The following is a 13,442-nucleotide window of genomic DNA, read 5'->3' on the forward strand; positions in this document are numbered from 1 at the left end:
AAGGACAACTGTTGGATATATCACCAAAATCCACGAAACCTATAAGTTCAGACTAAACACCATGGACTCCCTCCTTCATAGTGGAAACCATAGCATGTAAGCTTCTGTGGTTCAATGCATAGGCCCAATTAAAGTAAAGAGAATCCTTCACACGTTGTGCATAGCAAGGCACTCAAGCAATGCACTGTAATACAAGCAGTGCAAATAGCAACCATCACATACAAAAGCAATAAAAGATCAATATAATGCTGTCCTAAAATCGTGTTGTGCTGTGAAGCTCCAGCTCCAATATTATCTATGCAAATGTTGTGTGGTAGAGTAAGATCACTGCGACCACCCATAGGGTTTCCTGCAAAGTCACTAGGTGACCTGTCTTCATTGTGTAATCCTACACCAAGAGAAATCAATTCCAAACACGGGATATCATGCGTTATTCCTGCACATAAATTGGGCACTTACAGGCATATTTACAAGAAAGTGGCGCATCAGCTCTGTTGCGCCACTTTTCTTGCATCCTACTGCGCCCCCCCTAACGTCACCATGGTAGCGCTGTATTTACTAACCAGCTCCCATGGTGCACGTTCGCACTTTATTTATTGTGCTATTGTGGCGCTTTGCTGGATTAGCACCATACATTATGGTGCTAGTCCTGCAAAGCACAGGGAGGCCCATAGGTTATCATTCGTGTGTGACTCTTAATAATTTTGCTCTGCACTATGTTTCCAGTTCGCTCCTTTTATCTTTGATGATGTTTATACAGTGCAGCAGTGCACTGTTTGACTGTTATGAAATCTGGACCTTCAAGTTTTTTACGGGTTTCTGGATTTTGTAGCAACTATAAAAACCCATTAATACTTCCTCTGCCAATGTGTATGTCCACTATCAAAGCAAAATTAGATTTCAGATCACGAAATAATATGCTTCTGCACCCTGTGGATATGAAGGAAAAAAAAGTGTGTTGTTTAATTGCATGGCGATATTGTCCCAAAACTGTTATAAGTCTCCCTATACTAACTCAAAAAATGGCGTAAATGTTTCTGTCAGTTGCAAACATGGCTAGTTTTTACATGATTTGCAGCAATTTGGGGTAATTTTTAAATGTTTGCATACATCCAAATTTAGAGAAATTTAACTAGATGTAATGAAAAAGATTGTGCGTTTTGTTCCTTTTTCAAAATTTGATTTGTTTACGAAATAAGCACCAGAAAAAATAGACTTTCATTCTGTTTTAAATTAGTGGAATAGTTACATTATCTTCACTATGAGATGGACCATATCACAACAGGATACAGTGAATGTGAAACAATACTGCAACTCTGCCCTTTTTAATGTGTTAACTTAATTGATAAGGGGTGAACCTAACAAAAGTTGAACTCACGCATTCCTTATCACTTAGCTCATTAAGCCAGCTTTTAAACTCAGCTCTATGGTAAAGTTTTGACTTTGCATTCTTGCTTCTTTCATTTTGTTCATTCACTTCAAGGAAGTTAGAGGTTATTGTGATCTCCACATTTGGGTTAGAAAAGAGAAAGCAACAATGTCCCAAAATGCATCAGATTTAATGAAGCCTGACAGTAGCAGTGTTCATGCTGTCTGTTCACTTTAGCCATGCATGGATCCACAATTAGTCAGCTCCGACTAGCCCTCATCATTTGATAATAAAATTTTAACTACCTGGGCTGGATTCTAATGCAGTCATATATCATATTTCTGCAATTTCCTGTAAAATTTCCACACCACTTACAGAGATATGTTGGGTATCAGAAAATATATGAATTCTCTCAAGATTGACATATAATCGATTAGCTGAATGGTACTGCATCTGACAGAGATGGGAACTAATGCATTTATAAATATCTTTATTAATGTTGCACTACTGTTTGACATACATTCCAGACAAAAATCCTGTGCTAAATTGTCTGTGAGCTGTCTGTAAGCTACTGTACGAATTCAGAAGTTTGAATAATTTTAGGTCTAACGGTGTGTTGAAGTTTGAACTGGTAGCACTTTTGGATGAGAAGCAGGTGGAGCTCTCTAAGGAGTGATGTCATGTAGGATTGGTGCAGGAGGTTGAGGAGGAGTCTGGCAGTGGAGTTTTGAATGGTTTGAATTTTGTGGAGATGGGTTGGGATGACGTATATAGTGCCTTGCCATAGTCTAATCTGCTTTGCTTTTGATTAGGGTCTGCCTGATGGAATGTTTAGTGTTCAGTGGGAGACATTTTACAATTTTATGTGACATGTAGAGGATGTGGAAGCATGCAGAGATGACAGCATTGATCTGGGACTTCATTGTGAAGTTGGTGTCCAGAATGAGGTATATGCTCCCAGACTGGTTGGTTGGGGTGGGTATAGGTCGATTTCTGTGAACCCCATGTGCCATCCCAGGGTGAACTCTTATCTCAGAAGATCAGCACTTCAGTTCTGTCGGTTTTAAGCAGGAGGAAGTTCTCTTTCACCCAATTGGCCACACTGGTCATGCATTATTTTATGTTGGTCTTGGTGGTGGTGACAACGCCATCTGAGAGGGGGAAATGAGCTGGGTGTCGTCAGCATAGGAGATGAAGTTGATTCCTTGGGATCTGATGATGTTAGCCAGTCATGTTCATGTTAAAACGTGTGGGGCTAAGTGAGGTTTCCTGTGGGACTCTGCAGTAGAAATCCTTGGGCTTGGTGTGAACAGTGTAAACCTGTCTTCTTGTGTTCTTCCAGAGAGGAAGGAAGCTATCTATTTAAGTGCAGGTCCTTCCATTCCCACTGTGTGTAGTGTGGCGATGAGTGTGTGGTGTAAGACGGTGTTGAAAGCAGTGGATTAGTCAAAGAAGATAAGAGCGGTAAACTGTCCACAGTTGAGGCTAGTGCATATGTCAAATGTGGTAACAATGTCAACTGTTTTATGCTGTGTTTGTTTCAGAATCCTGATTGTCAGTCATCTAGGAGTTTGTGGTGTTCTAGGTGGTTAGAGAGTTGTCTGTTGAAGGTCTTTGACTGGGAAGGGGAGCATTGAGATGAGTCAGTAGTTGCTGAGTAGTTCAGGGTTGGTTGAGGGACTTTGAGGAGGGTGGTGACTTTGGTATTTCAGCTATCTGAGCAGCGCTGATTTTGGCTTTTCCTAGGTTATAGATGTTGTTCGGGCAGCAGAATGTGGGTGCCTCAGAGTGGACTGTCTTCATTATTGCTGCAGAGTCCTCGATGGATACAGGTTTCCATGCTGTCAGCAGGTATTCTTAGGTTATTGAGGTGAGCAGGCTGGGAAGATTGATGGAGGTAGCTGGGATTTGAAGTTGCTGTAGATATTGGTGATGTTTTCATGGAAGAAGTCAGAAAAGTTGCTGCAGAGTTCATGTGTAGGGGTGAAGGTGTGGGTTGTAGCTGGTGGGTTGGTGAATTTCTTGACAGTGGTGAAAAGCTTCTTTTCACCACTGTTGTTGGAGCTCAATTTGATTCTTAGGTTCAAGGTCTTTTACTTGGTCTCTTTTACTTGTTGATGATAGCGTCTAAATGCAACCTTGTCGGTGTTTCTTGCAGTGGTTCCTTGTGTGGATCTCCATTTCCTTTTGTGTTGTTTGCAAACTCTCATGGACTCTCTGAAGTCAGCATGCTACCAGTTAGCTTGTTTGCTGAATCTTTGGGGTTTGGTGTTTTCAGGGGCACTAGGGTATTTGTGAGGCTGGTGATCCAGTCGTTTGAGTCGCTTGTGTTGTTGATGAGGTGGGTGGTGCAGTCTGGGTAGTGTAATTGGAGGGTGATGAACGATTCCATTTCTGTAACTATCTCTCAGAAATGACTTGCGTTTTGGTAAACTCTGTAGTGGTGGTTATGTGATACATTTATGGTCATCTTTTGGAACACCACATACAACACATTCTTAAGGAAAGTTCTTCTTAAATTAAAGAAAGTTATTTTGTGATAAAAGAAAAACTCTGGATATGCATATGGGGTGTGAATTGTTTAGGGCATACTATTTGCTGAACCCATAGTTAACCTGTGTCAGGTCCTAAAACTGGCACTCACATCAGTGAATAAAGATCAGCTTAGGATTATTTTATTATTATGCTTAATGTGTTTAGGGGCTTCCAAATGTAGTGGAAAAATGTTAAAAATATTCAGGTTTGAATTGTAATTGGGAATCAGTAAAACCAATTCCACTAGATCAACAGTTTGGCTACATTTTGTGGATGATCGGAATGACAGTAATACCAGTCTGATATTAATCACATAACAGCTAATGAGGTGCGTCAATGATTTGTATCAGTCCTCAGTTTACGGGTCTCATAAGGTTTAAGCCATCTGATTTATATTCTGTAATACAAAAAAAACAAGACGGTTCTTGTTATACTGCATTGTAGTTATGTCCACTAAAAGATGCCTGTTCTATTTCATGATTTTCTGAATCTGGCTCCTTACAGGATTGAACATAGTGACCATAGTAAGTCTGCCCTGTTGTGTGTTTTTGTGGCGGGGCATCAAGTTAGCCTCTCGGGGCCAATGCCATACTCACTTCCCATCTGTGTTGTTAACAAAATCTGTGATGTCCATTGAATAAGATGTAATCTTGGGGACTTCTGGTCGGTTCCAGGACTGATCCACATTTTGAAATTATTGGGCTCCCTTGTGGATCAAAAACATCTTTATGGGACTTAGAGAGTGAGTACATGAATGGTGTACATGGGTGAGGTTTACTCAAATAGGTATACTCCTTTTCATTGATGGGGCCTGCAGCTAATCCAATACCTGTCAGGTGTCTAATCTTGTCCTATATTTCCTGTGGCTGGTTATGCATGAGTTTTTTTAGTGGACCTCTTTGCTCAGATGTCTCATGATAGTCCTGTCATATTTCTGGGTATCCTGAATCACAATTGCCCCATCCGTAGTTGCTGGTTTCATAGTAATATTCATATTATTTCTCAATGATCTAAGTGCTATCCTTTTTTGCAACAATAAGTATACTAAACAGTAATGGATGGAATGCTTGAATTAATCACAGGAACTGGTAATCACCTGCAGCCGCATCATAATCCGTCATTTATTTTCACAGCATGCCACCGCAGTTTGGACCCAGCTGTATGCAAATCAGTCTTGACCCTGCTCCAATCAGAACAGCCCAGTCCAAACTGCCCAGCCAGGTTTTCACTGAACCAGAACACAAACAACCTAGGATCCATTTCACCCTAGTAATGGGCTCATCAGCCAGGCATGGCTTGATCCCAGTGACACAGTGTGCATTGGACCCACATCTTGGCATACCTGTCCCATTTAGGGTAACACAATAAGTATGCCAAACAGCGATGGATGGAATGTTTGAATTAATATCAGCCATTAGTAATCACTCACGTCTGTATCCCTAGTCATTGTTACTTTGCACACCATACCACCTCATTATGGACCCAGCTAGAAGCAAATCAGTCTTGACCCTGCCCAATCAGAACATTGCAGCCTAAAATGCCAAGCTATGTCCTCCCTGACACAGGGCCGGTTTTACCCTAGTTATGTAATCATCCTTTTTTGCTACACAGATATTGTATGGGAGGGATCTCCTGGAGTTTTCCAACTCATTACCTTTCTTAAGGACAGGTTTTCAAAAGTGATTACTTGCAAAGGCATAAGGTGTATGGAAAAATAGACTGTTGAGGGAGAAGACAGCCTTGTCCTGGCTTTTATTTGATTTTTGATGGCAGAAGGAACAGTGTTAGCCAGGCTAATGCCAAACAAGGAACCATACTGACCGACTGTAGAAATGTTTTCACTTACTAGCAAAAAATGCAAGATCTTTAACATCTCAATCCGTATCCTTAATTGTGATAAGAGACAGATTCTGAATAGAGGACTTGGGTTTGTTATTGCAGAGAAACAGAACTTCTCCAAGATTACAGGAACATTTTTTAAGTTATTTTGTATGATTACATTAATCCATTTCTCCATGGAGTAGACAAATGACAAGACTAAGAGAGGGACAGGGCTTTGACCTCCCTGGGCTTTTTTCCTGCTATCCCTCTTCAAACATGCTGGTTGTTTATGGATCAACATTTATGATATCTCAGGGAATAAAAAATAAAAAGAAGTGATAAATCATGATTACTGCTTGTCAAAAATCATTGTCTCTTTTTACCGTAGAAAATCAATGTAAAATAATGGTCTATTACCATAATTTTGATAATTTGTTAACTAGATAAATGAACATTTGTTTCTTAGATCCATCTGTTGGTGGAATGATGAAGAAACTTAAGCACATGAATTCTTTGTTTTGATCCTATACCATAGGGGACTGAGACAGGGTTTGCACATTAAGATTCACTGATGCCTGTTAGAAATAACCGCCTGATTGAAAAATTATAACTTGTGCTCCCGCCAGGAAAACCATTATACACGACCTGAATCTATGTTCAAAAATGAACTATCTTTATACCAGCAAACTGTACTAAACAATGCAATGTCAGTAAATAATAGCTTGTACCCAAACAGCATTATGAAGTTTATCCATAGTGAAGTCATCAACGTCAGTGATGATCTTCTATGGACCTCATTTATAACATGGCAATGGAACGTTTATGTCAAGGCGACTGAGTAATTTACTTCATCACCCTGACGGACGTGCTGCTGCCAAATTATGGTTTTTCCACTGGCCCAGTAGACATTTCAAGCATTGACAGGAACTTGCATCACAGTGGTTCCTACCACAATGCATGTACCTTTGCCGCACAGCTTTGTCAAACATGCCCTCTCCCTTTCAAGTGCACCAGTGCTACATGTGCCTAAACAGACCTGTCAGGCAAAATTTGACACAGTGGTGTCAACAGAATGCCAAAAGGCCAAACCCAGCATATTACACTGAGCGCAGAGGAGTTACTTCTGTCCATTCAGGTCAGCCTGTTGTGTGCTCCAAAGAGGAATGTCACAACTCTGTCACACCTGTTCTCAGGCTGAGCATGGGCTAGGAGTTGCTGCAGAGTTAATACAAACTAGTCTCCAGGAATTTTGGGCAAAGAAAAGGTTATTTTGTCTAAAAATACACCTTCACCTTTGAATTGGATTTTTTAAACCAGTAAGCAAAGTTGTTTAATTGTTTTTTAAGCTGTAGCCACACACAAGTTACAGTATTAATATTTTAATCTGCTCTCCAATTTTCTAAATAGGACAGCAGCACCTGCCACAATGAAAATAGCTTAACGTCTGGGGCTACCCCACCCCCACCTCTAGGAGATACTATGGCTTGCTGTAACCTCTCCTTCTGAGAAATACCTACCTGTAGAGCTACACTAGTCACCCTTGCGAGTGATCACCTATGGGTGGATTCTGCGTACAAATTAGGAACTTACAGGCAAGTTGAATGTGTCAGTTAGGAATACATCAATATATTCATGTTTAAAAAGGAGTGCAGGCACTTTACTCCAGGCTGGCAGGGGTAGGCAGAGTTCTGAACCCATGAATAATAGGGTCACTCAAAAGTAAAAAAAAACAAGGGTGACTATGCATAATAGGCAGATTTCCTATACGTGTGCATTCAGCCTTCACTCTGCTTGGTCTCTGGATGTGCATGGCAAGGAAGCATTTTTAGGCCTCCTTTATTGACATGTCCTGTTACCAACTGCTCATGCTTCCAAAACTCTCAGCACATTACCTTCAGCCATTGCTCATTCGTGGATCGCAGGGGTTGAAACAGAGACTCATGTGCACAATCCTTAATGTCCTTAATGTATCTGAGCCTAACAACAGGCCTGATAACTTAGTCCGCTATTAAGAGTTCAAGAGTTCACTATATCTTGTAATTTTATAAAATAGTGTCCTTTTGCAAAATGAAACTGGTTTCACAGGCTCTCGATTTCTCAGAAGACTTGATTTCATCAGTGACTAGAGTTGTTTTTCTCATTATTGGAATAACCTTTCCAGTATCACTATATTTCTTTATAAACTAGCTATTTTACTGTCCATTGTTGCCAATCGCTTGAAACTAGGGTTGATGAAATTCTTCAATATACTAAGGAAGGGTGATTCACTATGGTGTTAGATTCAGTCAGGTAAATAGGGTACTATAAAAAAAGTGGGGTTTTATTTGCAAAGAATGTGAATCCTTCATAAACAATAAGTCTCCAACCTTCTTTTACCTGGAACCAAGTACCCATTGTAGCACTTGAATTTCTCAGGGTAGTGAAGCAGAGCAGTCCAACGCCTACCGAAGAGAGATGATGTGAGCTGCTACCCAGCTCACTAGTATACAAACAAACAACATTCAGTTAAAAAACTGTCCAATCAGTGTCTTTTCTCAAGAAGAAAACATACTTTATTACCATTGCTGCCAAATAATACACATTGATTTACAAGTATTTCTAAATGAGCAGATGAAAATATAAAAGCAGTTCAAACTTGTAGCAAGCCCTGAACCCTATCATCACAGCCCCCTTAGCTATATTGGATACAACGTAATGGGATCAAAAATGAAGGGCTTAGGTTCATCCTTGTAGTGGAATCAGGTGTCTTCTCCTTGTAGCTGGGCATTTGCGTTGTTGCTCTCCAGTCCAGTGATTTCTAAATAGTCACTCACTTGCACAGGTTTTTTTTTGTTTTTTTTAATATGGGGTGGAAAGTTCTGAAAGATAGGCATGTCTGCTGAATCAAAGCATAACACATCAAATTGTCTCAGCAAAGACCTTTGGCGAGAGTCGTAGCCTCACCCCCCAACTGTCTCACATCCTTGAACCCTTAACAACAAAACTCCAAAGAGGAGTGCCCTCGTATATTTGTTCCTGAGGCCTGGATTTCCTCTTTTGGTTCTGTGGGCTTGCCCAGGCTTGATTCAGTGTGAAAAGCTAATTAGCACATGCATATTTCCAACCCATCCCACCCATTCCATTCACAAAAACTTGGACAAGCACTAGTAAAATGTCACATTGTCTGGTGAGGTCTTTGTTTTTCCTGCTGGTCAGCAGAGTAATTAACTTTGCCTTGTGTGAGGGGGGTGTGAGAGTGTATGCCTGGACTCTAATTAAATCTATTCTAATTGTGAACTGAGCCAGTGAAATACAAAAAATGTCCATGTGCCATAAGGTGCATTACAAAGGTGAGTTTGGATCTGCACTTGGGGTACAGTTTTACCATTTTACCCAAATAAAAATGTTGCTGGCAACCATTATAGGGCTTGATTATTTAGTCCCCTGATCGAAAGATAGACAATATGAAGGGGCAGAGTAGGGATTATGTGCCTCCATTGACCTCATGGGAGGCCCAGCGGGACCACCCCCAGGGCCACAATACAAACAAAACAGGACAAGTGTTGCCCCAATCCAATGGGACTCCTATTGAATCATAAAAAAAACTGGTGGTCTCAGCATGTACCTCCCTTCCCTGAACTGTATTTAGCCATGGTGACCCCGTGACCCATATCATTAGATAACGGGTGGGGGCATACACCTTTAAAAGGTTCTGGGAACCACATCCCCCAGGGCCATCACTATACTTTCAGGTTGGTGCAATCATGCTCTCTCTCTGAGTCTTTATTGGTTCTGTAGACCACATCCCCTAAACTTGGATCACTTGCTTTGTCCCCCCGGGACAGCATCTTTGGAAGAACATGCTGAATATGTGGAAAACCAGTCTAGAAGAAACAATCTTCATGTTAGGCTTGGCAGGCTGAGGCTTGTCCCAACAGTTTGCCTTCCTCCTTTACTTTTCTGACCTTGTTTTTTTCTGGCTTTGAGACTCTGTGCACTTTACCACTGCTAACCACTGCTAAAGTGCTTGTGCTCTCTCGCCCCTAAATCATGGTACCATTGACTTAACTTCAATTGGCAAATTTAGTCTACAGCACTGATTGTGCCACCCACTTCAGTAACTACCTAACCATGTCTTAGGACTGCTATTGCAGAGCCTGTGTGTGTTGTTTTACACTGCCATGTCAACCTAGTAAAATAACCCTTTTTCCAGGTCCAAACCTTCCCTCCTTCTACATATCATTCACCCCCAAGGTAGACCCTGGACAACCCAGAAGGCAGGGTGAAATGCATTTAAAAGGCAGGATACATACTTTTAAGTTTTACATGTCCTGGTAGTGAAAAACTCCCAAAGTCCTTTTTAGCTACATCAAGGCCCTTCTCTCCCAATAGGACAACATTGGGATTACCTTATGACATTTCTAGAGTAGATCATAATCTGGAAGAGATAGACTTGTCGAGTTTGGTGTCCCTGAACTCACATTTTAAAACACGCAACCGGAGAGTCTATTTGGCCCTTTCCCAAGCACATTGCGTCAGCAACCCTAAGGTGGTGCTCCTAATTGACTTTGAGAAGGCCTTTGATATCCTTTACTGGGTCTTCTTAGAAGCTGTGTTCAGAGGGCAAGACTTAGCCCTTACTTTTGCAGGAATGTGAGTCTCTTACATGCCAACCCCACCACCAGGATTTGGGTTATTGGATCACTTTCTTCACCATTCCTCATTCACAGGGAGACCCACCAAAGCTGTCACCTCTTCCCACTTCTGTTCACCTTAGTGATTGAGCCATTGGCACAACTTATCCTCTGCAATGGCCAGTTGTGGAGATGGTCCTGGGGAGGAGGACAGAGGAGCGTATAGCATTATATGGTTCTGGAGAGCCCACAGTCCTCAAGCCCACAATGCCTAGAAAGTATCCAACTCTTTGGAGAGGCTTCTGGTCTCCGAGTCAATGTATCTAAATCCATGCTGGTGTCGATTAAGGGAGATGTGGGTACTCATGGTTGCTGTGCTTCAGGCATGGAACGCTGCTCAGCCTTCAAGAACTTGGGTGTCTGCATCTTACATCTCCTGGAATTGGTGTGAAGCCTTAATCTGAAACCCCATTGCTCTCAGATTGCGCAGAGACTTGAAGCAATGGGGCTGTTTGCCTTGGAATCCCCTGAGATGAATGGCAATTTAACATGATGATCCTGCCACACTTCTTGTATATTTTCTTGACTTTTCCTGATCTCATTTACAGGAAGTGATTTCTGGCACTGGCCTCAAAAGTTGCCGCCTTTCTGTTGGTGGGGTCATGCCACCATGTGGCTTTTGTTAATGAATGACACTCCCCTTCTGATGGGGAAATCGAAATGGCAGATTTATATAGATACTACCTAGGTGGGCAACTCACAATGTTCAACAAGTGGTTTAGCGGGGTTGGAATGACCCTATCTACCAGATGAAATTCAGCCCGTTGGACTGCTTTTTGTGACCCCAATCCCCTAAACAATTCCCAACTGCATGCAGGTGTCTCTGCTGTGCTAGAGGGCATAACTTTAATTTATTGCTTGTGGAGAGCTGACTCACTGGGATGACCCCGTTGTGACAGGGGAAGTGGTTACCTCATGTCACTGGCCTACAAGGTTTTATTCAGTGGTGCAAAATATGAATCTTACATTTGGGGATGTTGGAGAGGGGGGAACATAATGTCCTTTCAGGAAATACAGGAACACTGCCAACTCTCCCACACACAATTTCTTCAGTTTTGCAACTGTGCCATGCACTACTATTACACCTTCCACTGGGCACAAACCTCCCTAAATGTAATCCATTTGAGGCCAAGATCTTAATGGGGAGGCTGGGGAAGGGAACTATCTCTACGATCTACTGCTCACTAATCCTCAATGCTCCGAACTTTTTTCCTGGATTGCGTTCATGATGGGAGGCATAGGTGAGAGACCTCACTGATGATTACTGGTGTGAAGCCAGAGTAGCTCCTAAAGAAATGGCTATCTCCTTGTGCCTCCACAGGATTCAGCTTAATTACCTGCATCTCACCTATCCGACCCCTTCTGACTTCATTGAGTTGGCAAGGTTTCCCAGGCCCAGTGTGCATACTGCTCCCTGGTGGAGGCAGACTTCTTCAATATGACATGGACATGTCCACAGCTGGCCCCCTTTTGGGCAAGGGTGGGTGAAGAACTCTCGAAAGGTCTGGGCTGCCAGATCAATCTTACCCACAGCATCTCCCTGTTGGGTTTATAAAAGGAAGTGGGGAGGCAGATGATAGACTCTTATTGGGGTGTCAACACTGGTGGCCAAATGATAAGTTGCTCGCAGAAGTCTTCAAAACCTCCCGGGATGGCAGAATGTAGGAGAGGAGTAGACTGGTGTGCCCAAAAGGAATGACCGATTCAAATGGCGTGGGGCTGCCCAAAAACATAAGAAGATCTGGGGCGAGTAGTGGAAATGTCATGGTTTGGTTTTGAGATCTTCTTGAATGTATACTGGGAAGGTGTCTATTGTGTAGGTGTGTGAGAATGGTCATGTTGTGTGCCTTTCACATTGTTAAAATCAATAAAATTGGTTATAAAAAGTAATTGTTGTACACTGACTCAATTTTGTCTTCAATTTTATTTTTATTTTTTATTGAAAAGTGCAAAAGTAGCCTATTGTAAACAAAAAGGACATCCTATACAGACACTAAGGAACAATGGACTATAATAGTTGAATTTTACCATTTCTTCTTCCTGGAGGAAACATCAACACATGACTCAATCTAGTTACCAGTATACCATTCACAAATGTACTAATTCAGTCTTTACAAGCTGGAGAGTAATTTCTTTAATTTGTGTAACCTAGGACAGAGAGAATTTTTGAAATGTGTGAATTCATTGAAAGTATGGATGTAACCATTTTTTAAGAACCAAAATATCTTTAAAATATCATCAGAGAAAATATTGCCAATTTTAATAATGTCAAAATGAACCCAGTATTTTATCCACTTGAAGGGGGGACTGTAGACAAATTCCAATGAAGGAGTGTCTGTATTGATATGTGGAATTTGAGCAGTTTATGATGTGAGTTTTATTCTTATTGAGAATAATAAGAGTCTTGGACTGTAAAAATATGGGAGATTTCCGTAGGTAAAAAAAAAAAAAAAACTAGTTACGTTAATTAATTGTTGTCTTTGAGGATAAGTGATAGGATTGTATTGTCATAAACAGAAGTATAAATCATGAACTGTCTGATTAGGATTGCTACTGAAGTCAAATAATATAACCAAAGATCAGGGAGTACCAGACACCCCATTCATTAAAATGTTTAAGTATTAAAATGGAGATTACCTTTTTTGTTAGCACAAAGACAACTTGAAAAAATAGCAGCAATGTAAAACAATGAATAAATAAAAAAACAAGGAAATATCATAACAAATAACAAAAAGTCCAAAAAGACAATTTATTTAAAAAGATCCAACCAATTAATGAGCAGCACATGATTATTGTTAGAAATAGAAGCTGAATCCTCAGAAAAAACCCTCATATATCATTTAGGACTGGAATTACAATAATCTTGCAGTACTGGAGATAGAATTTCACTGGAAGAGTTAAATACTAGAACTTCTGTTTTAGCATTGCTAATTCAATATCCTGCAAATCTAGTAGATAGTTTAATGGCAGATACAGCAGATCTAATATTACCTTAGTATGTTGTAAGGTACAAGGCACTGTTATCTGCAAACAGTTTTATAACT

This window comes from Pleurodeles waltl, chromosome 8 (assembly GCF_031143425.1).
Source record: "Pleurodeles waltl isolate 20211129_DDA chromosome 8, aPleWal1.hap1.20221129, whole genome shotgun sequence".
Taxonomy (NCBI): domain Eukaryota; kingdom Metazoa; phylum Chordata; class Amphibia; order Caudata; family Salamandridae; genus Pleurodeles; species Pleurodeles waltl.